Source organism: Choloepus didactylus, chromosome 27 (assembly GCF_015220235.1).
Source record: "Choloepus didactylus isolate mChoDid1 chromosome 27, mChoDid1.pri, whole genome shotgun sequence".
In the NCBI taxonomy this organism is placed as follows: domain Eukaryota; kingdom Metazoa; phylum Chordata; class Mammalia; order Pilosa; family Megalonychidae; genus Choloepus; species Choloepus didactylus.
In genome coordinates, this window is record NC_051333.1 from 19,635,099 (window position 1) to 19,661,922 (window position 26,824).

General features: G+C 39.5%; 1 pseudogene; it reads left to right on the forward strand.

Moving 5' to 3' along the window:
• LOC119521193 lies at window positions 1-26,767 on the forward strand (annotated as a pseudogene).
• The last annotated feature ends 57 nt before the right edge of the window (window positions 26,768-26,824 follow it).

Sequence of the window (26,824 nt, forward strand, 5' to 3'; positions counted from 1 at the left end):
ATGGAGGAAGGTAAAGCTGTCAACTGGAGCAGTGGGATAAATTTGATTTCATCAAAGTTAAAAACATTGCGCAATGAAAGAAATTATCGAGAAAGAGAAAGCAACCTGCAGAATGGGTGAAAATATTTTCAAACCATATATCAGATAAGGACTTAATACCCAGGATATATAAAGAAATTTAATAATGCAACATCAAAAAGATAAACAACCCAATTAAAAATGGCCAAAGGATTTGAATAGAAATTTCTCCAAAGAAATGTACAAATGGTCAATAAACACAACAAATGGTTTTCAACATCATTAATCATTAGGAAAACACAAATCAATACCACAATGTGGTGTCACTCCACAATCTCAAGGATGGTATTATTTTTTAAAAATAAAGGAAAATTAGAAATGTTGGAGAGGACCTGGAGAAATTGGAACTCTTGAGCATTGGTGGGAATGTAAAATGATGCAGCCACTGTGGAAGACAATATGACTATTCCTAAAAATGTTAAATGCAAGATTACCCTATGGCCCAGTAATGCCACTTTTAGGCATATACCCAAAGAGAGTGAGAAGAGGGTCTCAAACAGATACGTGGACTAATGTTTAAAGCAGCATTATTTACAATTGCCAGAAGGTAGTGTCCTTGTTTGCTAATGCTGCAGAATGCAAAACACCAGAGATGGATAGGCTTTTATAAAATGGGGGGTTATTTCACTACACAGTTACAGTCTTAAGGCCACAAAGCGTCCAAGGCAACACATCAGCAACCGGGCACCTTCACCTGAGGATGGCCAATGGCGTCCGGAAAACCTCTGCTAGCTGGGAAGGCAGCCGGCGTCTGCTCCAAAGCTCCGGCCTCAAAACGGCTTTCTCCCAGGACGTTCCTCTCTAGCAAGCTTGCTCCTCTTCAAAACATCACTCCCAGCTGCACTCAGTTAGTCTCCTCTCTCTGAGTCAGCTCATTTATATGGCTCCACTGATCAAGGCCCACCCTGAATGGGTGGGGCCATGCCTCCATGGGAACATCTCATCAAAATGATCATTACCCACAGCTGAGTGGGGCACATTCCAAGCAAATCTAACCAGCACCAAAAACGTCTGCCCCACACAAGACCACAAAGATAATGGCATTTGGGGGACACAATACACTCAAACCAGCACAGGTAGAAACAGCCCAAGTGTCCATCAACAAATGAAAGGATAAAAGAATGTGGTAATACACTCAATAGTATTTGGCCATAGGAAAAAAATTGAAGTTATCAGATATGCTGCAACATGGAAGACCCTTGAAAACAATAAGCTCAGTGAGATAAGGAAGACTTATAAGGACAAAAATTGTATGTTATCACTTATAGCAGATGATTAGAAATAACAAATTTACAGAGATAGAAAGATTAGGGCAACTATTGTGACCCCGGCGCCCCAGATGGGAAGGAGGCAGGTGGCTGCCCTCCCAGGCTGCACACCCCTAAGAACTCGCATACAGGAACTTGGCTGTATTGTCCTGCCTCAGAGAACAAACATCTATTGCAGGCCTAGCCTGGGTTGCTGCCTTTGAAAGCAAGGGAAGTTGGTAGAATGTCAACCACAGCACAGCATGGAAATTCCAGAGAGGTCTTATTTCAAAGCTTCATAAAGAAACGAACCACATGGACTTCTGCTAGGGAGATTGAACTGGCCTGAGTTTGAGAAGGATAACGTGTGACTAACCAGTAACTAACACCAAGGACGCCAGGTGGCAGAAGGTCTTGTATGAGTGACAACCCTTCCCTGATAACTACATGGATCTACAGTTTCTGGAAGAGCTCCGGAAAAACATCTGTGCTCAGAAATACCAATATTGGGCTGTGGTGTTTGAGTCCAGTGTGGTGATGCAGCAGCTTTGCAGTGTCTGTGTTTTTGTAGTTATCTGATGGTATATGGACGAGGGTCTTCTGGCCCCCTACTGGCTTTTTGGAACTGGCCTGGCTTCTTCATTGGTTGGCTATGTTCTGTTTGATCTCATTGATGAGGTGAAGGGCGGAAGAAGAGTGGGTCGACCCGGTGGGCTGACTTGAAGAGTGCCCTGGTCTTTATTACTTTTATGTATGGTTTTTCACCAGTGCTAAAGACCCTGACAGAATCTGTCAGCACTGACACCATCTATGCCGTGTCAGTCTTCATGCTGTTAGGCCACCTCATCTTCTTCGACTATGGTGCCAATGCTTCCATTGTATCCAGCACACTGTCCTTGAACATGGCCACCTTTGCCTCTGTCTGCCTGGCCTCACGCCTGCCGCGGTCCCTGCATGCCTTCATCATGGTGACATTTGCCATCTGCATTTTTGCCCTGTGGCCCATGTTGCAGAAGAAACTGAAGGCATGTACTCCCCAGAGCTATGTGGGGTTCACACTCCTTTTTGTGTTTTCAGCCTTGGGAGGCTTCAAATTTGAGGGAGAGCTTAAATTTTTCACAGGCAAACAAATGCTGAGAGATTTTGCTAATAAAAGACCTGCCATACTTGAGCTACTAAAGGGAGCCCTACTGACAGAGAAACTAATAAACGAGAGAGAGAGATGGAGAAAGGTTCAGTACTAAAGAGATTCAATATTGGTTCATTAAAGGACAATAAGAGAGAGAGGGAAAAAATATATCTGACAAACATAAACCAAAGAATAGGATGGCTGATTCAAGCAATGCCTTCACAGTAATAATGTTGAATGTAAATGGATTAAACTCCCCAATTGAAAGATATAGATTGGCAGAATGGATCAAAAAATATGAACCATCAATATGTTGCATACAAAAGACTCATCTGAGACACAGGGACACAAAGAAATTGAAAGTAAAAGGATGGAAAAATATATTTCATGCAAGCTACAGCCAAAAGAAAACAGAAATAGCAATATTAATCTCAGATAAAATAGACTTTAAATGCAAGGATGTTATGAGAGACAAAGAAGGCCACTACATACTAATAAAAGGGGCAATTCAACAAGAAGAAATAACAATCATAAATGTTTATACACCCAATCAAGGTGCCACAAAATACATGAGAGAAACACTGGCAAAACTAAAGGAAGCAATTGATGTTTCCACAATAATTGTGGGAGACTTCAACACATCACTCTCTCCTTTAGATAGATCAACCAGACAGAAGACCAATAAGGAAATTGAAAACCTAAACAATCTGATAAATGAATTGGATTTAACAGACATATATAGAACATTACATCCCAAATCACCAGGATACACATTCTTCTCTAGTGCTCATGGAACTTTCTCCAGAATAGTCCATATGCTGGGACATAAAACAAGCCTCAATAAATTTAAAAAAAAAATTGAAATTATTCAAAGCACATTCTCTGACCACAGTGGAATACAATTAGAAGTCAATAACCATCAGAGACTTAGAAAATTCACAAATACTTGGAGGTTAAAGAACACAGTCCTAAACTATCAGTGGGTTAAAGAAGAAATAGAGAAATTCCTACATATATAGAGATGAATGAAAATGAGAACACAACATATCAAAACCTATGAGATGTAGCAAAAGTGATACTGAGGGGGAATTTTATAGTACTAAATGCATACATCACAAAGGAAGAAAGAGCTAAAATTGCGGAACTAATGTAGCAACTGAAGAAGCTACAACATAAACAGCAAACTAATCCTAAAGCAAGTAGAAGAAACTAAGTAACAAAGGTTAAAGCAGAAATAAATGACATAGAGAACAAGAAAACAATAGAGAGAATAAATAACACCAAGAGTTTGTTCTTTGAGAAGATCAACAAGACTGACAAGCCCCTAGCTAGACTGACAAAATCAAAAAGAGAGACCTATATAAACAAAATAATGAGTGAGAAAGGTGACATTACTGCAGATCCTGAAGAAATTTAAAAATTATAAGAGGGTACTATGAACAACCATATGCCAACAAACTGGATAATATAGAGGAAATGAACAATTTCCTGGAAACATATGAACAACCTAGACTGACCAGAGGAGAAATAGAAAACCTCAACCAACCAAACACAAGCAAAGAGATCCAATCAGTCTTCAAAAATCTTCCCACAAATAAATGCCTAGGGCCAGATGGCTTTACAGGGGAATTCTACCAAACTTTCCAAAAAGAACTGACACCAATCTTACTTAAACTCTTTCAAAATGTTGAAGAAAATGGAACACTACCTAACACATTTTATGAAGCTAACATCAATCTAATACCAAAACCAGGCAAAGATGCCACAAAAAAGGAAAACTACAGGCCTATGTCCCTAATGAATACAGATGCAAAAATTCTCAACAAAATACTTGTGAACCAAATGCAAAGACACATTTAAAAAATCATACACCGTGACCAAGTGGGGTTCATTCCAGGCATGCAAGGATGGTTCAACATAAGAAAATCAATCAATGTAATATGATACATAAACAAATCAAAAGAGAAAAATGAAATGATCATCTCAATAGATGCTGAAAAAGCATTAGACAAAATCCAACATCCGTTTTTGATAAAAACACTTCAAAAAGTAGGAATTGAAGGAAACTTCCTCAATATGAAAAGGAGAATATATGAAAAACCCACAGCCAGCATAATACTCAATGGTGAGAGACTCAAAGCCTTCCCTCTAAGATCAGGAACGAGGCAAGGATGCCCACTGTCACCACTGTTCTTCAACATTGTCCTAGCCAGGGCAATCTGGCAAGCAAAGAAATAAAAGGCATCCAAATTGGAAAAGAAGAAGTAAAACTGTCATTATTTGCTGATGATATGATCTTATATCTGGAAAACCCTGAGAAATCAAAAATACAGCTACTAGAGCCAATAAACAAATTTAGCAAAGTAGTGGGACACAAGATTAATGCACATAAGTCAATAATGTTTCTATACGCTAGAATGAATGAAGTGAAGAGACACTCAAGAAAAAGATTCCATTTTCAATAGCAACTAAAAAAATCAAGTACCTAGGAATAAACTTAAACAAAGATGTAAAAGACCTATACAAAGAAAACTACATAACTCTACTAAAAGAAATAGAAAGGGACCATAAAGATGGAAAACTATTCCATGTTCATGGATAGGAAGGCTAAATGTCATTAAGATGTCAATTCTACCCAAACTCATCTACAGATTCAATGCAATCCCAATCAAAATTCCAACAACCTACTTTGCAGACTTGGAAAAGCTAATTATCAAATTTATTTGGAAAGGGAAGATGCCTTGAATTGCTAAAAACACTCTGAAAAAGAAAAACGAAGTGGGAGGACTTACACTCCCTGAATTTGAAGCTTACTATAAAGCCACGGTAGTCAAAACAGCATGGTACTGGCACAAAGATAGATATATGGATCAATGGAATTGAATTGAGAATTCAGAGATAGACCCCCAGATCTATGACCGACTGATCTTTGATAAGGCCCCCAAAGTCACTGAACTGGGACATAACAGTCTTTTCAACAAATGGGGCTGGGAGAGTTGGATATCCATATCCAAAAGAATGAAAGAGAAGATGGCAGACTGGTAAGCTGTAAGTTTCAGTTACTCCTCCAGGAAAGTAGGTAGAAAGCCAGGAACTGCGTGGACTGGACACCACAGAGCAATCTGTCTTTGGGCATACTTCATACAACACTCATGAAAATGTCGAACTGCTGAGATCAGCGAAATCTGTAAGTTTTTGCGGCCAGGGGACCCGTGCCCCTCCCTGCCAGGCTCAGTCCCGTGGGAGGAGGGGCTGCCAGCTCCGGGAAGGAGAAGGGAGAACTGCAGTGGCAGCCCTTATCGGAAACTCATTCTACTGATCCATACTCCAACCATAGATAGACTGAGATCAGACACCAGAGAATCTGAGAGCTGCCAGCCCAGCAGAGAGGAGACAGGCATAGAAAAAAAAAAAAACAACACGAAAAACTCCAAAATAAAAGCAGAGGATTTTTGGAGTTCTGGTGAACACAGAAAGGGGAAGGGCGGAGCTCAGGCCTTGAGGCACATATGCAAATCCCGAAGAAAAGCTGATCTCTCTGCCCTGTGGACCTTTCCTTAATGGCCCTGGTTGCTTTGTCTATTAGCATTTCAATAACCCATTAGATCTCTGAGGAGGGCCCTTTTTTTTTTTTTTTTTTTTTTTTAATCCTTTTTTCTTTTTCTAAAACAATTACTCTAAGAAGCCCAATACAGAAACCTTTAAAGAATTGCAATTTGGGCACGTCAAGCCAAGAGCAGAACTAAGAGAGCTCTGAGACAAAAGGCAATAATCCAGTGGCTGAGAAAATTCACTAAACACCACAGCTTCCCAAGAAAAGGGGGGTGTCCGCTCACAGCCACCATCCTGGTGGACAGGAAACACTCCTGCCCATCGCCAGCCCCATAGCCCAGAGCTGCCCCAGACAACCCAGTGTGACGGAAATGCTTCAAATAACAGGCACACACCACAAAACTGGGCGTGGACATTAGCCTTCCCTGCATTCTTTCTTTTGAAACAACGAATCAGTGACCTGGAAGTTGAACAACGAATCAGTGACCTGGAAGATGACAGAATGGAAAATGAAAGCATAAAAGAAAGAATGGGGAAAAAAATTGAAAAAATCGAAATGGACCTCAGGGATATGATAGATAATATGAAACGTCCAAATATAAGACTCATTGGTGTCCCAGAAGGGGAAGAAAAGGGTAAAGGTCTAGGAAGAGTATTCAAAGAAATTGTTGGGGAAAACTTCCCAAATCTTCTAAACAACATAAATACACAAATCATAAATGCTCAGCGAACTCCAAATAGAATAAATCCAAATAAACCCACTCCGAGACATATACTGATCACACTGTCAAACACAGAAGAGAAGGAGCAAGTTCTGAAAGCAGCAAGAGAAAAGCAATTCACCACATACAAAGAAACAGCATAAGACTAAGTAGTGACTACTCAGCAGCCACCATAGAGGCAAGAAGGCAGTGGCACGATATATTTAAAATTCTGAGTGAGAAAAATTTCCAGCCAAGAATACTTTATCCAGCAAAGCTCTCCTTCAAATTTGAGGGAGAGCTTAAATTTTTCACAGACAAACAAATGCTGAGAGAATTTGCTAACAAGAGACCTGCCCTACTGGAGATACTAAAGGGAGCCCTACAGACAGAGAAACAAAGACAGGACAGAGAGACTTGGAGAAAGGTTCAGTACTAAAGAGATTCGGTATGGGTACAATAAAGGATATTAATAGAGAGAGGGAAAAATATGGCAAACATAAACCAAAGGATAAGATGGCCGATTCAAGAAATGCCTTCATGGTTATAACGTTGAATGTAAATGGATTAAACTCCCCAATTAAAAGATATAGATTCGCAGAATGGATCAAAAAAAAATGAATCATCAATATGTTGCATATAAGAGACTCATCTTAGACACAGGGACACAAAGAAACTGAAAGTGAAAGGATGGAAAAAAATATTTCATGCAAGCTACAGCCAAAAGAAAGCAGGTGTAGCAATATTAATCTCAGATAAAATAGACTTCAAATGCAGGGATGTTTTGAGAGACAAAGAAGGCCACTACATACTAATAAAAGGGGCAATTCAGCAAGAAGAAATAACAATCGTAAATGTCTATGCACCCAATCAAGGTGCCACAAAATACATGAGAGAAACACTGGCAAAACTAAAGGAAGCAATTGATGTTTCCACAATAATTGTGGGAGACTTCAACACATCACTCTCTCCTATAGATAGATCAACCAGACAGAAGACCAATAAGGAAATTGAAAACCTAAACAATCTGATAAATGAATTAGATTTAACAGACATATACAGGACATTACATCCCAAATCACCAGGATACACATACTTTTCTAGTGCTCACGGAACTTTCTCCAGAATAGATCATATGCTGGGACATAAAACAAGCCTCAATAAATTTAAAAAGATTGAAATTATTCAAAGCACATTCTCTGACCACAATGGAATACAATTAGAAGTCAATAACCATCAGAGACTTAGAAAATTCACAAATACCTGGAGGTTAAACAACACACTCCTAAACAATCAGTGGGTTAAAGAAGAAATAGCAAGAGAAATTGCTAAATATACAGAGATGAATGAAAATGAGAACACAACATACCAAAAGCTATGGGATGCAGCAACAGCAGTGCTGAGGGGGAAATTTATAGCACTAAACGCATATATTAAAAAGGAAGAAAGAGCCAAAATCAAAGAACTAATGGATCAACTGAAGAAGCTAGAAAATGAACAGCAAACCAATCCTAAACCCAGTAGAAGAAAAGAAATAACAAGGATTAAAGCAGAAATAAATGACATAGAGAAGAAAAAAACAATAGAGAGGATAAATATCACCAAAAGTTGGTTCTTTGAGAAGATCAACAAGATTGAAAAGCCCCTAGCTAGACTGACAAAATCAAAAAGAGAGAAGACCCATATAAACAAAATAATGAATGAAAAAGGTGACATAACTGCAGATCCTGAAGAAATTAAAAAAATTATAAGAGGATATTATGAACAACTGTATGGCAACAAACTGGATAATGTAGAAGAAATGGACAATTTCCTGGAAACATATGAACAACCTAGACTGACCAGAGAAGAAATAGAAGACCTCAACCAACCAATCACAAGCAAAGAGATCCAATCAGTCATCAAAAATCTTCCCACAAATAAATGCCCAGGGCCAGATGGATTCACAGGCGAATTCTACCAAACTTTCCAGAAAGAACTGACACCAATCTTACTCAAACTCTTTCAAAACATTGAAAAAAATGGAACACTACCTAACTCATTTTATGAAGCTAACATCAATCTAATACCAAAACCAGGCAAAGATGCTACAAAAAAGGAAAACTACCGGCCAATCTCCCTAATGAATATAGATGCAAAAATCCTCAACAAAATACTTGCAAATCGAATCCAAAGACACATTAAAAAAATCATACACCATGATCAAGTGGGGTTCATTCCAGGCATGCAAGGATGGTTCAACATAAGAAAAACAATCAATGTATTACAACACATTAAAAACTCGAAAGGGAAAAATCAATTGATCATCTCAATAGATGCTGAAAAAACGTTTGACAAAATCCAACATCCGTTTTTGATAAAAACACTTCAAAAGGTAGGAATTGAAGGAAACTTCCTCAATATGATAAAGAGCATATATGAAAAACCCACAGCCAGCATAGTACTCAATGGTGAGAGACTGAAAGCCTTCCCTCTAAGATCAGGAACAAGACAAGGATGCCCGCTGTCACCACTGTTATTCAACATTGTGCTGGAAGTGCTAGCCAGGGCAATCCGGCAAGACAAAGAAATAAAAGGCATCCAAATTGGGAAAGAAGAAGTAAAACTGTCATTGTTTGCAGATGATATGATCTTATATCTAGAAAACCCTGAGAAATCAACGATACAGCTACTAGAGCTAATAAACAAATTTAGCAAAGTAGCGGGATACAAGATTAATGCACATAAGTCAGTAATGTTTCTATATGCCAGAAATGAACAAACTGAAGAGACACTCAAGAAAAAGATGCCATTTTCAATAGCAACTAAAAAAATCAAGTACCTAGGAATAAACTTAACCAAAGATGTAAAAGACCCATACAAAGAAAACTACATAACTCTACTAAAAGAAATAGAAGGGGACCTTAAAAGATGGAAAAATATTCCATGTTCATGGATAGGAAGGCTAAATGTCATTAAGATGTCAATTCTACCCAAACTCATCTACAGATTCAATGCAATCCCAATCAAAATTCCAACAACCTACTTTGCAGACTTGGAAAAGCTAGTTATCAAATTTATTTGGAAAGGGAAGATGCCTCGAATTGCTAAAGACACTCTAAAAAAGAAAAACGAAGTGGGAGGACTTACACTCCCTGACTTTGAAGCTTATTATAAAGCCACAGTTGCCAAAACAGCATGGTACTGGCACAAAGATAGACATATAGATCAATGGAATCGTATTGAGAATTCAGAGATAGACCCTCAGATCTATGGCCGACTGATCTTTGATAAGGCCCCCAAAGTCACTGAACTGAGCCATAATGGTCTTTTCAACAAATGGGGCTGGGAGAGTTGGATAGCCATATCCAAAAGAATGAAAGAGGACCCCTACCTCACCCCCTACACAAAAATTAACTCAAAATGGACCAAAGATCTCAATATAAAAGAAAGTACCATAAAACTCCTAGAAGATAATGTAGGAAAACATCTTCAAGACCTTGTATTAGGCGGCCACTTCCTAGACTTTACACCCAAAGCACAAGCAACAAAAGAGAAAATAGATAAATGGGAACTCCTCAAGCTTAGAAGTTTCTGCACCTCAAAGGAATTTCTCAAAAAGGTAAAGAGGCAGCCAACTCAATGGGAAAAATTTTTTGGAAACCATGTATCTGACAAAAGACTGATATCTTGCATATACAAAGAAATCCTACAACTCAATGACAATAGTACAGGCAGCCCTATTATAAAATGGGCAAAAGATATGAAAAGACAGTTCTCTGAAGAGGAAATACAAATGGCCAAGAAACACATGAAAAAATGTTCAGCTTCACTAGCTATTAGAGAGATGCAAATTAAGACCACAATGAGATACCATCTAACACCAGTTAGAATGGCTGCCATTAAACAAACAGGAAACTACAAATGCTGGAGGGGATGTGGAGAAATTGGAACTCTTATTCATTGTTGGTGGGACTGTATAATGGTTCAGCCACTCTGGAAGTCAGTCTGGCAGTTCCTTAGAAAACTAGATATAGAGCTACCATTCGATCCAGCGATTGCACTTCTCGGTATATACCCGAAAGATCGGAAAGCAGTGACACGAACAGATATCTGCACGGCAATGTTCATAGCAGCATTATTCACAATTGCCAAGAGATGGAAACAACCCAAATGTCCTTCAACAGATGAGTGGATAAATAAAATGTGGTATATACACACGATGGAATACTACGCGGCAGTAAGAAGGAACGATCTCGTGAAACATATGACAACATGGATGAACCTTGAAGACATAATGCTGAGCGAAATAAGCCAGGCACAAAAAGAGAAATATTATATGCTACCACTAATGTGAACTTTGAAAAATGTAAAACAAATGGCTTATAATGTAGAATGTAGGGGAACTAGCAGTAGAGAGCAATTAAGGATGGGGGAACAATAATCCAAGAAGAATAGATAAGCTATTTAACGTTCTGGGGATGCCCAGAAATGACTACGGTCTGTTAATTTCTGATGGATATAGTAGGAACAAGTTCACAGAAATGTTGCTATATTATGTAACTTTCTTGGGGTAAAATAGGAACATGTTGGAAGTTAAGCAGTTATCTTAGGTTAGTTGTCTTTTTCTTACTCCCTTGTTATGGTCTCTTTGAAATGTTCTTTTATTGTATGTTTGTTTTCTTTTTAACTTTTTTTTCCATACAGCTGATTTGAAAAAGAAGGGAAAGTTAAAAAAAAAAAAAAAAGAATGAAAGAGGACCCCTACCTCACACTTTATGCAAAAATTAACTCAGAGTGGATCAAAGACCTCAATATAAAAGACAGTACCATAAAACTCCTAGAAGGTAATGTAGGGAGACATCTTCAGGACTTTGTATTAGGAGGTCACTTCCTCGACCTTACACCCAAAGCACAAGCAACAAAGGAAAAATAGATAAATGGGAACTCCTCAAGATTAAAAGTTTCTGTACCTCAAGGGAATTTGTCAAAAAGGTGAAGAGGCAGCCATCTCAATAGGAAAAAATTTTTGGAAACCATCTATCTGACAAAAGACTGTTATCTTGCATATATAAAGGAATCCTACAACTCAATGACAATAGTACAGACAGCCCAATTATAAAATGGGCAAAAGATATGAAAAGACAGTTCTCTGAAGAGGAAATACAAATGGCCAAGAAACACATGAAAAAATGTTCAGCTTCACTAGCTATTAGAGAGGTGCAAGAAAGACCGCAATGAGATACCATCTCACACCAATTAGAATGGCTGCCATTAAACAAACAGTAAACTATAAATGCTGGAGAGGATGTAGAGATATTGGAGCTCTTATTCATTGTTGGTGGGACTGTATAATGGTTCAGTCACTCTGGAAGACAGTCTGGCAGTTCCTGAGAAAACTATAGAGTTACCCTTTGATCCAGCAATCGCACTTCTCGATATATACCCGGAAGATCTGAAAGCAGTGACGCAAACAGATATCTGCATGCCAATGTGCATAGCAGCATTATTCGCAATTGCCAAGAGATGGAAACAACCCAAATGTCCTTCAACAGATGAGTGGATAAATAAAATGTGGTATATACACACAATGGAATACTATGCAGCAATAAGAAGGAACAATGTCATGAAACATATGACAACTTGGATGAACCTTGAAGATATAATACTGAGTGAAATAAGCCAGGCACAAAAAGAGAAATACTATATGCTACCACTAATGTGAACATTGCTGGGGGAGAATGCAGGGGGTGTTGGGCTTCCCCACCTCGATGGTTGCTGATGTGCTCACAGACATTGGGGACTGGTGGTTTGATAGGCTGAGCCCTCAATCATGGGACTTGCCCTTGGGAAGACTGTTGCTGCAAAGGAGAGGCTAGGCCTGCTTATAATTGTGCCTAAGTGTCTCCTCCTGAATGCCTCTTTGCTGCTGAGATGTGGCCCTCTCTCTCTAGCTAAGCCAACTTGGCAGGTGAAATCACTGCCCTCCCCACTACGTGGTATCTGACACCCAGGGGCGTAAATACCCCTGGCAACGTGGAATATGACTCCTGGGGAGGAATCTGGACCCGGCATCATGGGATGGAGAACATCTTCTTGACCAAAAAGGGGATGTGAAATGAAATGAAATAATTTTCAGTGGCTGAGAGATTCCAAAAGGAGCCAAGAGGTCACTCTGGTGGGCCCTCTTACACACAATATAGATAACCCTTTTTAGGTTCTAACGAATTGGAATAGCTAGCAGTAAATACCTGAAACTGTCAAACTACAAACCAGAACCCTTGAATCTTGAAGATGATTGTATAAAAATGTAGCTAATGAGGGGTGACAATGTGATTGGGAAAGCCATGTGGATCACACTCCTCTTTGTCCAGTGTATGGATGGATGAGTAGGAAAATGGGGGCAAAACAAAACAAAACAAAACAAAAAAACACCCAGTGTTCTTTTTTTACTTTAATTGTTCTTTTTCACTTTAATTTTTATTCTTATTACTTTCGTGTGTGTGGTAATGAAAATGTTCAAAAATTAATTTTGATGATGGATGTACAACTATATGGTGGTACTGTGAACAATTGATTGTACAGTTTGTATGACCGCATGGTATGTAAATGCATCTCAATAAAATTGAATTATTAAAAAAAAAAAAAAAGAATAAACAGGGATCGTTTATGTAAACCAGTTATCGCAAGCCAGGCACATAGCTCCCACTTCTTGCACTCCCGTGTGCCTATGGCCTTAAAGTCAGCAGGGGGACAAGTACAAGTTCTACTCCTTGCTTTTGTCAGAGCAGATCCCCAGATATTTTACTCTTTCAAGGCCACTTTCCTCTGCAAACACTCTCACAGATTTGGGGTGCCATCCTTCACCTTCACAAAATGGGCCACAAGTATAGATATTAACCCCAATACCCCACGTTTGCCCAATGTCCCCTGGCCTTTTTGGGTTCTGTCTTGCAGGATCACACTCTACTCTCACCCCTTCCTGTTGTGGTGCCCCAAGCAAATATTTTTCCTTTCTTCCCCTCCCCCTCCCCTCCCTCGCCTCCCCTTTTGCTAATGCTGCCAGGATGCACAACACCAGAAATAGATTGGCTTTTATAAAAGGGGGCTTATTTGGTTAGAAAGTTACAGTCTTAAGGCCATAAAGTGTCCAAGGTAATGCATCGACAATGGACAATTGGGTACCTTCACTGGAGGATGGCCAATGGTGTCCAGAAAACCTCTGTTTAGCTGGGAAGGCACATGGCTGGTGTCTGCTCCATAGTTTTGGTTTTAAATGGCTTTTTCCCAGGACGTTCCTCTCTAGGCTGCAGTTCCTCAAAAATATCACTCCTAGTTGCTCTTGGGGCGTTTGTCCTCTCTTAGCTTCTCTGGAGCAAATGTCTGCTTTCGAAGGCCGTTTCCAAAATGTCTCTGTAAGCTGCAGCTTCTCTCTCAGCTCCTGTGTGTTCTTCAAAGTGTCCCTCTTGGCTGTAGCAAGCTCGCTCCTTCTGTCTGAGCTTATATAGGGCTCCAGGAAACTAATCAAGGCCCACGCTGAATGGGCGGGTCCACATCTCCATGGAAATTATCCAGAGTTACCACCCACAGTTGCGTGGGGCGCATCTCCATGAAAACAACCTAATCCAAACTTTCCAACTTAATCAACACTAGTATGTCTGCCCCCACAAGACTGCATCAAAGAACATGGCTTTTTCTGGGGGATATAATATATACAAACCAGTACACCTTCCTTTCCCTTTCCTTTCCTTTCTTTTCCTCTCCTTTATTTTTTGAGTAGTTACAGGTTTACAGAAAACCATTCAGGAAGTAGAGTTCCCCCGTTCCTCCCCCACGTGCAGTTTTCCCTATTATTAACATTTTGCATTAGTATGTCACATTTGTTACAATTGATGACCAAACATTACTGTAATTATATGATTGACTAAAATCCATAGTTTACATTGCAGTCCCCCCTTTGTATAGTACAGTTCTATGGGTTTCTTTAAATGTTTGTATTGTGCTTGTGCTTTTAGGGTAAAGTCTAAAGATCTACTGCTTAATACAAGGTCCTGAAGACATTCCCCTATGTTTTATTCTAGGAGTTTTGTAGTTTTACTTCTTATATTTAGGTCTTTGATCCATTTTGAGTTGATTTTTGTATATGGTATGAGGTAGGGGTCCACTTTATTCATTCTTTTGCATGTGGATATCCATATCCAGTTTTCCCAGCCCCATTTGTTGAATTGGGCTCTTTCCCCTTTAAGTGGATTTGGTGCTCCTATCATAAATCAATTGACCATGGATGTGAGAGTTTATTTCTGAACCCTCATTCTATTCTATTGGTGTATATGTTTGTTTGTGTTATTTTTTTAGAGTATGCAGTATTATTTTTCTTTTTTTTTTGACAGTTCAATAGTATCTTTTCTTTGTTTGTTTGTTTTTTGTTTTTCTTTTTTTATCTTCATTTTATTGAGATATATTCATATACCATGCAGTCATACAAAACAAATCATACATTCAATTGTTCACAGTACCATTACATAGTTGTACATTCATCACCTAAATCAATCCCTGACACCTTCATTAGCACACACACAAAAATAATAAGAATAATAATTAAAGTGAAAAAGAGCAATTGAAGTAAAAAAGAACACTGGGTACCTTTGTCTGTCTGTCTGTTTGTTTCCTTCCCCTATTTTTCTACTCATCCATCCATAAACTAGACAAAGTGGAGTGTGGTCCTTATGGCTTTCCCAATCCCATTGTCACCCCTCATAAGCTACATTTTAATATAATTGTCTTCGAGATTCATGGGTTCTGGGTTGTAGTTTGATAGTTTCAGGTATCCACCACCAGCTACCCCAATTCTTTAGAACCTAAAAAGGGTTGTCTAAAGTGTGCGTAAGAGTGCCCACCAGAGTGACCTCTCGGCTCCTTTTGGAATCTCTCTGCCACTGAAGCTTATTTCATTTCGTTTCACATCCCCCTTTTGGTCAAGAAGATGTTCTCCGTCCCACGATGCCGGGTCTACATTCCTCCCCGGGAGTCATATTCCACGTTGCCAGGGAGATTCACTCCCCTGGGTGTCTGATCCCACGTAGCGGGGCAGGGCAGTGATTTCACCTTTCAAGTTGGCTCAGCTAGAGAGAGAGGGCCACATCTGAGCAGCAAAGAGGCATTCAGGAGGAGGCTCTTAGGCACAATTATAGGGAGGCCTAGCCTCTCCTTTGCAGCAACCGTCTTCCCAAGGGTAAAACCTATGGTAGAGGGCTCAACCCATCAAACCACCAGTCCCCTATGTCTGTGGTCATGTTAGCAACCATCGAGGTGGGGTAGGCCAATACCCCTGCATTCTCCACAGGCTCCTCAAGGGGGCACTACATATTTTTTTAACTTTTTTTTCTTTTTTAAATCAACTGTATGAAAAAAAAAAGTTAAAAAAAAAAAAAATACAATAAAAGAACATTTCAAAGAGACCATAACAAGGGAGTAAGAAAAAGACAACTAATCTAAGATAACTACTTTACTTCCAACCTGTTCCTACTTTACCCCAAGAAAGTTACCTAATATAGCAACATTTCTGTGAACTTGTTCCTACTATATCCATCAGAAATTAACAGACCATAGTCATTCCTGGGCATCCCCAGAACATTAAATAGCTTATCTGTTCTTCTTGGATTATTGTTCCCCCTTCCTTAATTGCTCTCTATTGCTAGTTCCCCTGCATTCTACATTATAAACCATTTGTTTTACATTTTTCAAAGTTCACATTAGTGGTAGCATATAATATTTCTCTTTTTGTGCCTGGCTTATTTCGCTCAGCATTATGTCTTCAAGGTTCATCCATGTTGTCATATGTTTCACGGTATCATTCCTTCTTACTGCCGCGTAGTATTCCATCGTGTGTATATACCACATTTTATTTATCCACTCATCTGTTGAAGGACATTTGGGTTGTTTCCATCTCTTGGCAATTGTGAATAATGCTGCTATGAACATTGGCGTGCAGATATCTGTTCGTGTCACTGCTTTCCGATCTTCCGGGTATATACCGAGAAGTGCAATCGCTGGATCGAATGGTAACTCTATATGTAGTTTTCTAAGGAACTGCCAGACTGACTTCCAGAGTGGCTGAACCATTGTACAGTCCCACCAACAATGAATAAGATTTCCAATTTCTCCACATCCCCTCCAGCATTTGTAGTTTCCTGTTTGTTTAATGGCAGCCACTCTAACCGGTGTTAGATGGTATCTCATTGTGGTCTTAATTTGCATCTCTCTAATAGCTAGTGAAGCTGAACATTTTTTCATGTGTTTCTTGGCCATTTGTATTTCCTCTTCAGAGATCTGTCTTTTCATATCTTTTGCCCATTTTATAATTGGGCTGTCTGTACTATTGTCATTGAGTTGTAGAATTTCTTTATATATGCAAGATATCAGTCTTTTGTCAGATACATGGTTTCCAAAAATTTTTTCCCATTGAGTTGGCTGCTCTTTACCTTTTTGAGAAATTCCTTTGAGGTACAGAAACTTCTAAGCTTGAGGAGTTCCCATTTATCTATTTTTTCTTTTGTTGCTTGTGCTTTGGGTGTAAAGTCTAGGAAGTGGCCGCCTAATACAAGGTCTTGAAGATGTTTTCCTACATTATCTGCTAGGAGTTTTATGGTGCTTTCTTTTATATTGAGATCTTTGGTCCATTTTGAGTTAATTTTTGTGTAGGGGGTGAGGTAGGGGTCCTCTTTCATTCTTTTGGATATGGCTATCCAACTCTCCCAGCCCCATTTGTTGAAAAGACCATTATGACTCAGTTCAGTGACTTTGGGGGCCTTATCAAAGATCAGTCAGCCATATATCTGAGGATCTATCTCTGAATTCTCAATTCGATTCCATTGATCTATTTGTATATCTTTGTGCCAGTTCCATGCTGTTTTGACAACCGTGGCTTTATAATAAGCTTCAAAGTCAGGGAGTGTAAGTCCTCCCACTTCGTTTTTCTTTTTTAGAGTGTCCTTAGCAATTCAAGGCATCTTCCCTTTCCAAATAAATTTTGTAACTAGCTTTTCCAAGTCTGCAAAGTAGGTTGTTGGAATTTTGATTGGGATTGCATTGAATCTGTAGATGAGTTTGGGTAGAATTGACATCTTAATGACATTTAGTCTTCCTATCCATGAGCATGGAATATTTTTCCATCTTTTAAGGTCCCCTTCTATTTCTTTTAGTAGAGTTATGTAGTTTTCTTTGTATAGGTCTTTTACATCTTTGGTTAAGTTTATTCCTAGGTACTTGATTTTTTTAGTTGCTATTGAAAATGGTATCTTTTTCTTGAGTGTCTCTTCAGTTTGTTCATTTCTGGCATATAGAAACATTACTGACTTATGTGCATTAATCTTGTATCCCGCTACTTTGCTAAATTTGTTTATTAGCTCTAGTAGCTGTATCGTCAATTTCTCAGGGTTTTCCAGATATAAGATCATATCATCTGCAAACAATGACAGTTTTACTTCTTCTTTTCCAATTTGGATGCCTTTTATTTCTTTGTCTTGCCGGATTGCCCTGGCTAGCACTTCCAGCACAATGTTGAATAACAGTGGTGACAGTGGGCATCCTTGTCTTGTTCCTGATCTTAGAGGGAAGGCTTTCAGTCTCTCACCATTGAGTACTATGCTGGCTGTGGGTTTTTCATATATGCTGTTTATCATGTTGAGGAAGTTTCCTTCAATTCCTACCTTTTGAAGTGTTTTTATCAAAAACGGATGTTGGATTTTGTCAAATGCTTTTTCAGCATGTATTGAGATGATCATTTGATTTTTCCCTTTTGAATTTTTAATGTGTTGTAATACATTGATTGATTTTCTTATGTTGAACCACCCTTGCATGCCTGGAATGAACCCCACTTGGTCATGGTGTATGATTTTTTTAATGTGTCTTTGGATTCGATTTGCAAGTATTTTGTTGAGGATTTTTGCATCTATATTCATTAGGGAGATTGGCCGGTAGTTTTCCTTTTTTGTAGCATCTTTGCCTGGTTTTGGTATTAGACTGATGTTAGCTTCATAAAATGAATTAGGTAGTGTTCCATTTTCTTCAATGTTTTGAAAGAGTTTGAGTAAGATTGGTGTCAGTTCTTTCTGGAAAGTTTGGTAGAATTCCCCTGTGAAGCCATCTGGCCTTGGGCATTTATTTGTGGGAAGATTTTTGATGACTGATTGGATCTCTTTGCTTTTGATGGGTTGATTGAGGTCTTCTATTTCTTTTCTGGTCAGTCTTGGTTGTTTATATGTTTCCAGGAAATTGTCCATTTCCTTTACATTATCCAGTTTGTTGCCATACAGTTGTTCATAGTATCCTCTTATAATTTTTTTAATTTCTTCAGGATCTGCAGTTATATCAACTTTTTCATTCATTATTTTGTTTATATGGGTCTTCTCTCTTTTTGGTTTTTTCAGTCTAGCTAGGGGCTTGTCAATCTTGTTGATCTTCTCAAAGAATCAACTTTTGGTGATATTTATCCTCTCTATTGTTTTTTTGTTCTCTGTGTCATTTATTTCTGCTTTAATCCTTGTTATTTCTTTTCTTCTACTTGGTTTAGGATTGGTTTGCTGTTCATTTTCTAGCTTCTTCAGTTGATCCATTAGTTCTTTGATTTTGGCTCTTTCTTCCTTTTTAATATATGCGTTTAGTGCTATAAATTTCCCCCTCAGCACTGCTTTTGCTGCATCCCATAGGTTTTGGTATGTTGTGTTCTCATTTTCATTTGTCTCTATATATTTAGCAATTTCTCTTGCTATTTCTTCTTTAACCCACTGATTGTTTAGGAGTGTGTTGTTTAACCTCCAGGTATTTGTGAATTTTCTAAGTCTCTGATGGTTATTGACTTCTAATTGTATTCCATTGTGGTCAGAGAATGTGCTTTGAATAATTTCAATCTTTTTAAATTTATTGAGGCTTGTTTTATGTCCCAGCATATGATCTATTCTGGAGAAAGTTCCGTGAGCACTAGAAAAGTATGTGTATCCTGGTGATTTGGGATGTAATGTCCTGTATATGTCTGTTAAATCTAATTCATTTATCAGATTGTTTAGGTTTTCAATTTCCTTATTGGTCTTCCGTCTGGTTGATCTATCTATAGGAGAGAGTGATGTGTTGAAGTCTCCCACAATTATTGTGGAAACATCAATTGCTTCCTTTAGTTTTGCCAGTGTTTCTCTCATGTATTTTGTGGCACCTTGATTGGGTGCATAGACATTTACGATTGTTATTTCTTCTTGCTGAATTGCCCCTTTTATTAGTATGTAGTGGCCTTCTTTGTCTCTCAAAACATCCCTGCATTTAAAGTCTATTTTATCTGAGATTAATATTGCTACACCTGCTTTCTTTTGGCTGTAGCTTGCATGAAATATATTTTTCCATCCTTTCACTTTCAATTTCTTTGTGTCCCTGTGTCTAAGATGAATCTCTTGTATGCAACATATTGATATTTCATTTTTTTTGATCCATTCTGAGAATCTATATCTTTTACTTAGGGAGTTTAATCCATTTACATTCAATGTTATAACTGTGAAGGCATTTCTTGAATCAGCCATCTTATCCTTTGGTTTATGTTTGTCATATATATTTTTCCCCTCTCTCTATTAATATCCTTTATTGTACCCATACCAAATCTCTTTAGTACTGAACCTTTCTCCAAGTCTCTCTGTCCTTTCCTTGTTTCTCTGTCTGTAGGGCTCCCTTTAGTATCTCCAGTAGGGCAGGTCTCTTGTTAGCAAATTCTCTCAGCATTTGTTTGTCTGTGAAAAATTTAAGCTCTCCCTCAAATTTGAAGGAGAGCTTTGCTGGATAAAGTATTCTTGGCTGGAAATTTTTCTCACTCAGAATTTTAAATATATCGTGCCACTGCCTTCTCGCCTCCATGGTGGCTGCTGAGTAGTTACTACTTAGTCTTATGCTGTTTCCTTTGTATGTGGTGAATTGCTTTTCTCTTGCTGCTTTCAGAACTTTCTCCTTCTCTTCCGTGTTTGACAGTGTGATCAGAATATGTCTCGGAGTGGGTTTATTTGGATTTATTCTATTTGGAGTTCGCTGAGCATTTATGATTTGTGTATTTATGTTGTTTAGAAGATTTGGGAAGTTTTCCCCAACAATTTCTTTGAATACTCTTCCTAGACCTTTACCCTTTTCTTCCCCTTCTGGAACACCAATGAGTCTTTTATTCGGACGTTTCATATTATCTATCATATCCCTGAGGTCCGTTTCGATTTTTTCAATTTTTTTCCCCATTCTTTCTTTTATGCTTTCATTTTCCATTCTGTCATCTTCCAGGTCACTGATTCGTTGTTCAACTTCCTCTAGTCTTGTACTATGAGTGTCCAGAATCTTTTTAATTTGGTCAACAGTTTCTTTAATTTCCATAAGATCATCCATTTTTTTATTTAGTCTTGCAGTGTCTTCTTTATGCTCTTCTAGGGTCTTCTTGATATCCTTTGTATCCCGTACTATGGTCTCATTGTTCATCTTTAGTTCTTTGAGTAGCTGCTCTAGGTGCTGTGTCTCTTCTGATCTTTTGATTTGGGTGCTTGGGCTTGGGTTATCCATATCGTCTGGTTTTTTCATATGCTTTATGATTTTCTGTTGTTTTTGGCCTCTTGGCATTTGCTGAACTTGATAGGGTTCTTTTAAGATTTGTAGACCAGTTGAAGTCTTTATCTCTAATTTATCAGATCTACAGCTTCGTGGAGTACACTTTCTCTAACTAAGCAACAGGTAGCGTCCACGAGCCACCTGTTCTCCACAAGCTAGTTCTCCCCTGCTTAGCCTTTTTGGTGAGTGGGGGAGTGAGTCTTGTGGGGTCCAATTGGTGTACCAAGCTTGTGTGTGTAGTTGGTGTTGCCCGCCCTGTATGTGGGGCATGTTTCTGGGCAGTCAGGGAGTGGGGGTGGCTCTAACAATCAAATCTCCCTGGCGATCCTGGAGTTTTAAAGCTGCTGCAATAGTCTAATCCTTCAGTTCAGTCCTGCCACAGTTTGTCTCTGCCACTGACCCACAAGTCCTTGGTATTGGCGTATGGCTCCTGAGACTTGCAAGTGGGCCCCTCTTCCAGGCTGTGCACCCCGGGTCCTCTGTTGAGGGATGACTGTGCTATGTCACAGGTGAGTGCCGTCCCCCCAGGGCAGTTCTGGGCTGCTGTGCTGTGTAGGGAGGCTCCCAGTCTGCTGAAATGATGGCTGAATGGGGCTTTGTTAATTCACACTGCTCCACCTTCCCAACTCTGGGACAATCAGCTGAGGTTACAGAGAAGGCTAATGTCCACACCCAGTTTTGTGGTGTGTGCCTGTTATTTGAAGCACTTCCGTCACACTGGGTTGTCTGGGGCAGCTCTGGGCTATGGGGCTGGCGATGGGCAGGGTTGTTTCCTGTCCACCAGGATGATGGCTGTGAGCAGACACCCCCCTTTTCTTGGGAAGTTGTAGTGTTTAGTGAATTTTCTCAGCCACTGGATTATTGCCTTTTGTCTCAGAGCTCTCTTAGTTCTGCTCTTGTCTTGACCTGCCCAAATTGCAAGTCTTTGAAGCTTTCTGTATTGGGCTTCTTAGAGTAATTGTTTTAGAAAAAAGAAAAACGGATTAAAAAAAAAAAAGGGCCCTCCTCAGAGATCTAATGGGTTATTGAAATGCTAAGAGACAAAGCAATTAGGGCCATTAAGGAAAGGTCCACAGGGCAGAGAGATCAGCTTTTCTTTGGGATTTGCATATGAGCCTCAGGGCCTGAGCTCTGCCCTTCCCCTTTCTATGTTCACCAGAACTCCAAAAATCCTCCGCTTTTATTTTGGAGTTTTTCGTGCTGTTTTTTTCTATGCCTGTCTCCTCTCTGCTGGGCTGGCTGCTCTCAGATTCTCTGGTGTCTGGTCTCAGTTTATCTATGGTTGGAGTTTGGATCAGTAGAATGATAAGGGCTGCCACTGCAGTTCTCCCTTCTCCTTCCCGGAGCTGACAGCCCCTCCTCCTATGGGACTGAGCTTGGCAGGGAGGGGTGCGGGTCCCCTGGCCACAAAAACTTACAGATTTCGCTGATCTCAGCAGTTCCACATTTTCTTGAGTCTTGTATGAAGTATGCCCAAAGTCAGATTGCTCTGTGGTGTCCAGTCCACGTAGTTCCTGGCTTTCTACCTACTTTCCTGGAGGAGTAACTAAAACATACAGCTCACCAGTCCGCCATCTTGCCCCCTGCAGTATTCTTTTATTCATTCAGTAAGTATTTGTTGAGTGCATACAACAGGCTCTGATAAAGCAGTGAAGAAAAATACCAACCCTGCTCCCATGGAGCTTACACTAGTGGCAGGCGTGTAGTCTGTCACCCAATTATCAAAAAATCATATTATAATCATGCAGTCTAAAACTGGAAAATCAATCAGTTTGGGACAAATGAAAGAAGATCTTGGATCAGCTGCAGGGCAATTTTCATACAGATAAATGTCCTAGTGCCAGTACTATACTGTTCTGATTACTGTAGCTTTGTAATACGTTTTAAAATCAGGAAGTATCAGTCCTCCAACTTTGTTCTTTTTTTGGCTATTTGGGTTCCCTTACCCTTCTGTGTGGGTTTGATGATGGGCTTTTCCATATCTGCAAAGAAGGCTTTTCGAATTTTGTTTGGAATTGTGTTGAATCTGTCAAGCACTTTGGGTTGTTTGGACATCTCAACAAATGTATAGTCTTCCAATCCATGAACAGGGAAAGTCCTTCTATCTATTTAGGTATTCTTTAATTTCTTTCAACAATGTTTTGTAGATTTCCATGTACATGTCTTTTACATCCTTGTTTAAATTTATTCCTAGATATTTTGTTATTTTAGTTGCTATGGTAAATGGAATTATTTCTGAATTTCCATTTCAGATTATTCAGTCTGGTAAGGATGTTCTTAGACAGTCAGCAGGTCTTTGCAGTAGTTTGCTGCCAGAGCTGGGCAAAGGCATTTCTGAGCTGTGCATATGGCATGATCCCACGTCCTCGTGCTTCTTGCCCAGCCATCCCCAACATCTGCACCCTCCACAGCCTCCACTACTGCAGAGGTCCCCAACTAAACACCTCAAAGCTGGAACCAACAACATGCAGGCTATTTTGTTTTCACACACAGAAACTTTAACATTTTGAATTGTCATCAGCTTGAAAAAGTATAGAATTTCAAAAACAATAACCAATGGATTTGGGGTAGAAAAATCTGAAGGTACAGCAGCAGTGAGCCCACCACCCAGCTTGGGAACAAGGCAGGGGTTGAGTTCAGGTGGTCCTTGCAAGCTCTAGTTTGCCTTCATCCCCGCCACTCCCTGTGGTCTCCAGCACTGATCTGAGTGCTGGTTGCCATTTGTCACCTGTGCACACCATCAGCTCCATCCCTGTGTGTAACCTGGGACATCCCACAGCAGTCATGACCACTGCCGAGTAGCCTCTGGCTTATAGTAAGAGTTATTGATGATGTTAAGGACATAACTATGGGCATGGGGGTGAGATGACACCTTTTATTTTTTTATTAATCTCAGTGGAGTTTAATTGACAATGCACTCATTTTAAGCGGTGAGTTTTGACAAATGTACACAGCTGTGTAACCCTCATCACAATCAAGATATAGAACATTTCCTTCACCCTCATCACAATCACAATGCAGTATAGTCCATCTAGTGCATTCCCGGTCAATCCCCAGTTCCTCTCTCATATGTCCCTGGGCCATCTGCTTTCTGTAGGAGGCTGTATTGTTGCTCACATCAGTAGTTTGTTCCTTTTTATTGCTAAGTAGTATTCCATTGTATGCATACACCACAGTTGTTTATTTAATTTAAATTTTATTTTGAAATAATTTCAAACTTACAGGATAGTTGCAAAAATAATACAAAACTGTACAGAGAACTCCACATTCCCACCTCCAGATAACAACCAGTTTTAATGTTTTGACACATTTGTCCTGTCATTCTATCCATCAGTCCATCATCTACCTTCCTTCCTTCCTCTTTCCTTCTCTCTCTCCCTCCCTTCCTTTCTTTCATATCTATCTGTCTATCTATAGCTATATCTGTCTATCTAAGAATCTTCTATTTCTAGCTATCTCTATCATCTGTCTGCTTTCTGTACATTTGAGAGTTCTTTGCTCCTTGAACAGATAATACTTGCATGTATTAACCTAAGAACAAGGATATTCACTAATGTAACCACCTAAGTACAGTTATCAATTTCATGAACTACAACACTAATACAAAGCTTACAGTCTATATTCTAGTTGTTTCATGTGTCTCAATAATGTTCTTTTGAACCTTTTCTCCTCAATTTTAGATCCCATCCAGGATTATTTGTTGCATTTAATTGCCATTGTCCATTGTCTCTTTAGTTGTCCTTTTTTTTTTGCAGAAATATATACAATATAAACTTTTCCATCTCAACCACTCAGTACACTATTCACTGGGATTAATCGCATTCACAATATGATGGTGCTCTGACCACCCTCCATTAACAGAACTTTCACTCCAAACAGAAACCCTACACCTGTTACACATTAACTCCCCTGCCCTCTGTCCCTCTAACCTGTACTCTACATTGTGTCTATGAATTTGCATATTCTAACCATTTCATATAAGTGGAATCATACACTGTCTCTTTGTGTCTGACTCATTTCACTCAACATAATGCCTTCAAGGTTCATCATGTAGTAGCATGTATCAGAACTTCATTTCTTTTTAAGGCTAATATTCTAGTGTATGGTTATACCATATTGTGTTTATCCATTCATCTGCTGATGGACATTTGTGTTGCTTCCACTTTTTGGCTATTGTGAATAATGGCGCTGTGTGCAGTGGTGTACACATATCTTCAGAGTCCCTCCTTTCAATTCTAGAATACCTAGAAGTATCAATTAAGTGTGACTGATGTAAAAGTTTACAATCTACGCTCTAATTTTCATGTAAGCATTTTCTAAATGAGATCAGAGGGTATATGTCCTTTTTTTCTGGCTTATTTCGCTCAACATACTGTCCTCTAGGATCATTCATCTTGGTGCGTGCCTCACAACTTTATTCCTTTCTGTGGCGACACCATCCTGCATCACATGCATACACCACAGTTCATCCTTCTGCTCATCAGTCGATGGAGCCTTCAGCCAGCTCCATCCAAGGACAATCATGAGTAATGCCCCCATAAACATCAGTCCGCACACATCTCTTTTATGATGAAGAAAAATCTTTCTGAGAGATTCCTCCAAATCTAATTATCTTAAGTTGGCAAAATTGGGTGACATGTCCATCCTGAGACCAGTAACCAGTAAAGGGGTTCAAAATTGTGATTGGTGCCAGTCATGAATCAGCTTCCAGGGCTGGGGGTCTGCCACAGGGAATGATGATCACCTGTTGGGAATGCACTCATTGTTTTGGTTGTCTCATTACAACCTTCTAGTCTAAATCCAATAAAATCACACTCGCATACCCATGTCAAAAATATTTCTGTGCCCTGTTCTCTTTCTGCAACAGGTTCTCTCTCCTGGCTGCGCACCTGCATGAGGGGTGAACTCTGTGTCCATCTCCACTTCCTCCAGTGTTTCTCAGTGTCCATTCCTCTATCCCAGCCTTTCCCTGGAATGTGAGCCTGAATCCTTGCCCCCAGTACAGACTGCTACTTTGACACTTTGAACTGCCTCCACCTGGATGGTTTTCATAACTGTTCTCAAAGGGAAGTTGGCAGGATTTCCACAGACATTATGAAGTTTGAGGGGCCTCAACTACCTATATCTTTGGGCTTTTATAATAATTATTATTGTCAGGAGAGAAAGATCAAAAGTTGAGCACTTTCTCACACGGTTTCATTCTCTTTGGTTCTCCCTCCCTGCCCAACCAAGTCTGAGGTTCACCCCCACTTCCCTTCTTCCAGAATCTAAGTTCTGACTTGTCTTCCGTGCATCTTTCTACTATTGTTAATGCTCCACTTCCTCCCTTAGGATGGTCCTTGCAACTGTTTTGCAGACTCTTCTATGTTATTTTTTCATTCCCATCTGCTCTTCACCTTACTTCCATTCTCCCCTGGCTTTTGACCTGTCTAGTATGTGCTTCCTTGCCAGGATCCAGTTGAAGCAGATCGATCTCTCCTGATTTGCATCGCAGCTTCCCTTGACCCACTGGGAAGGTG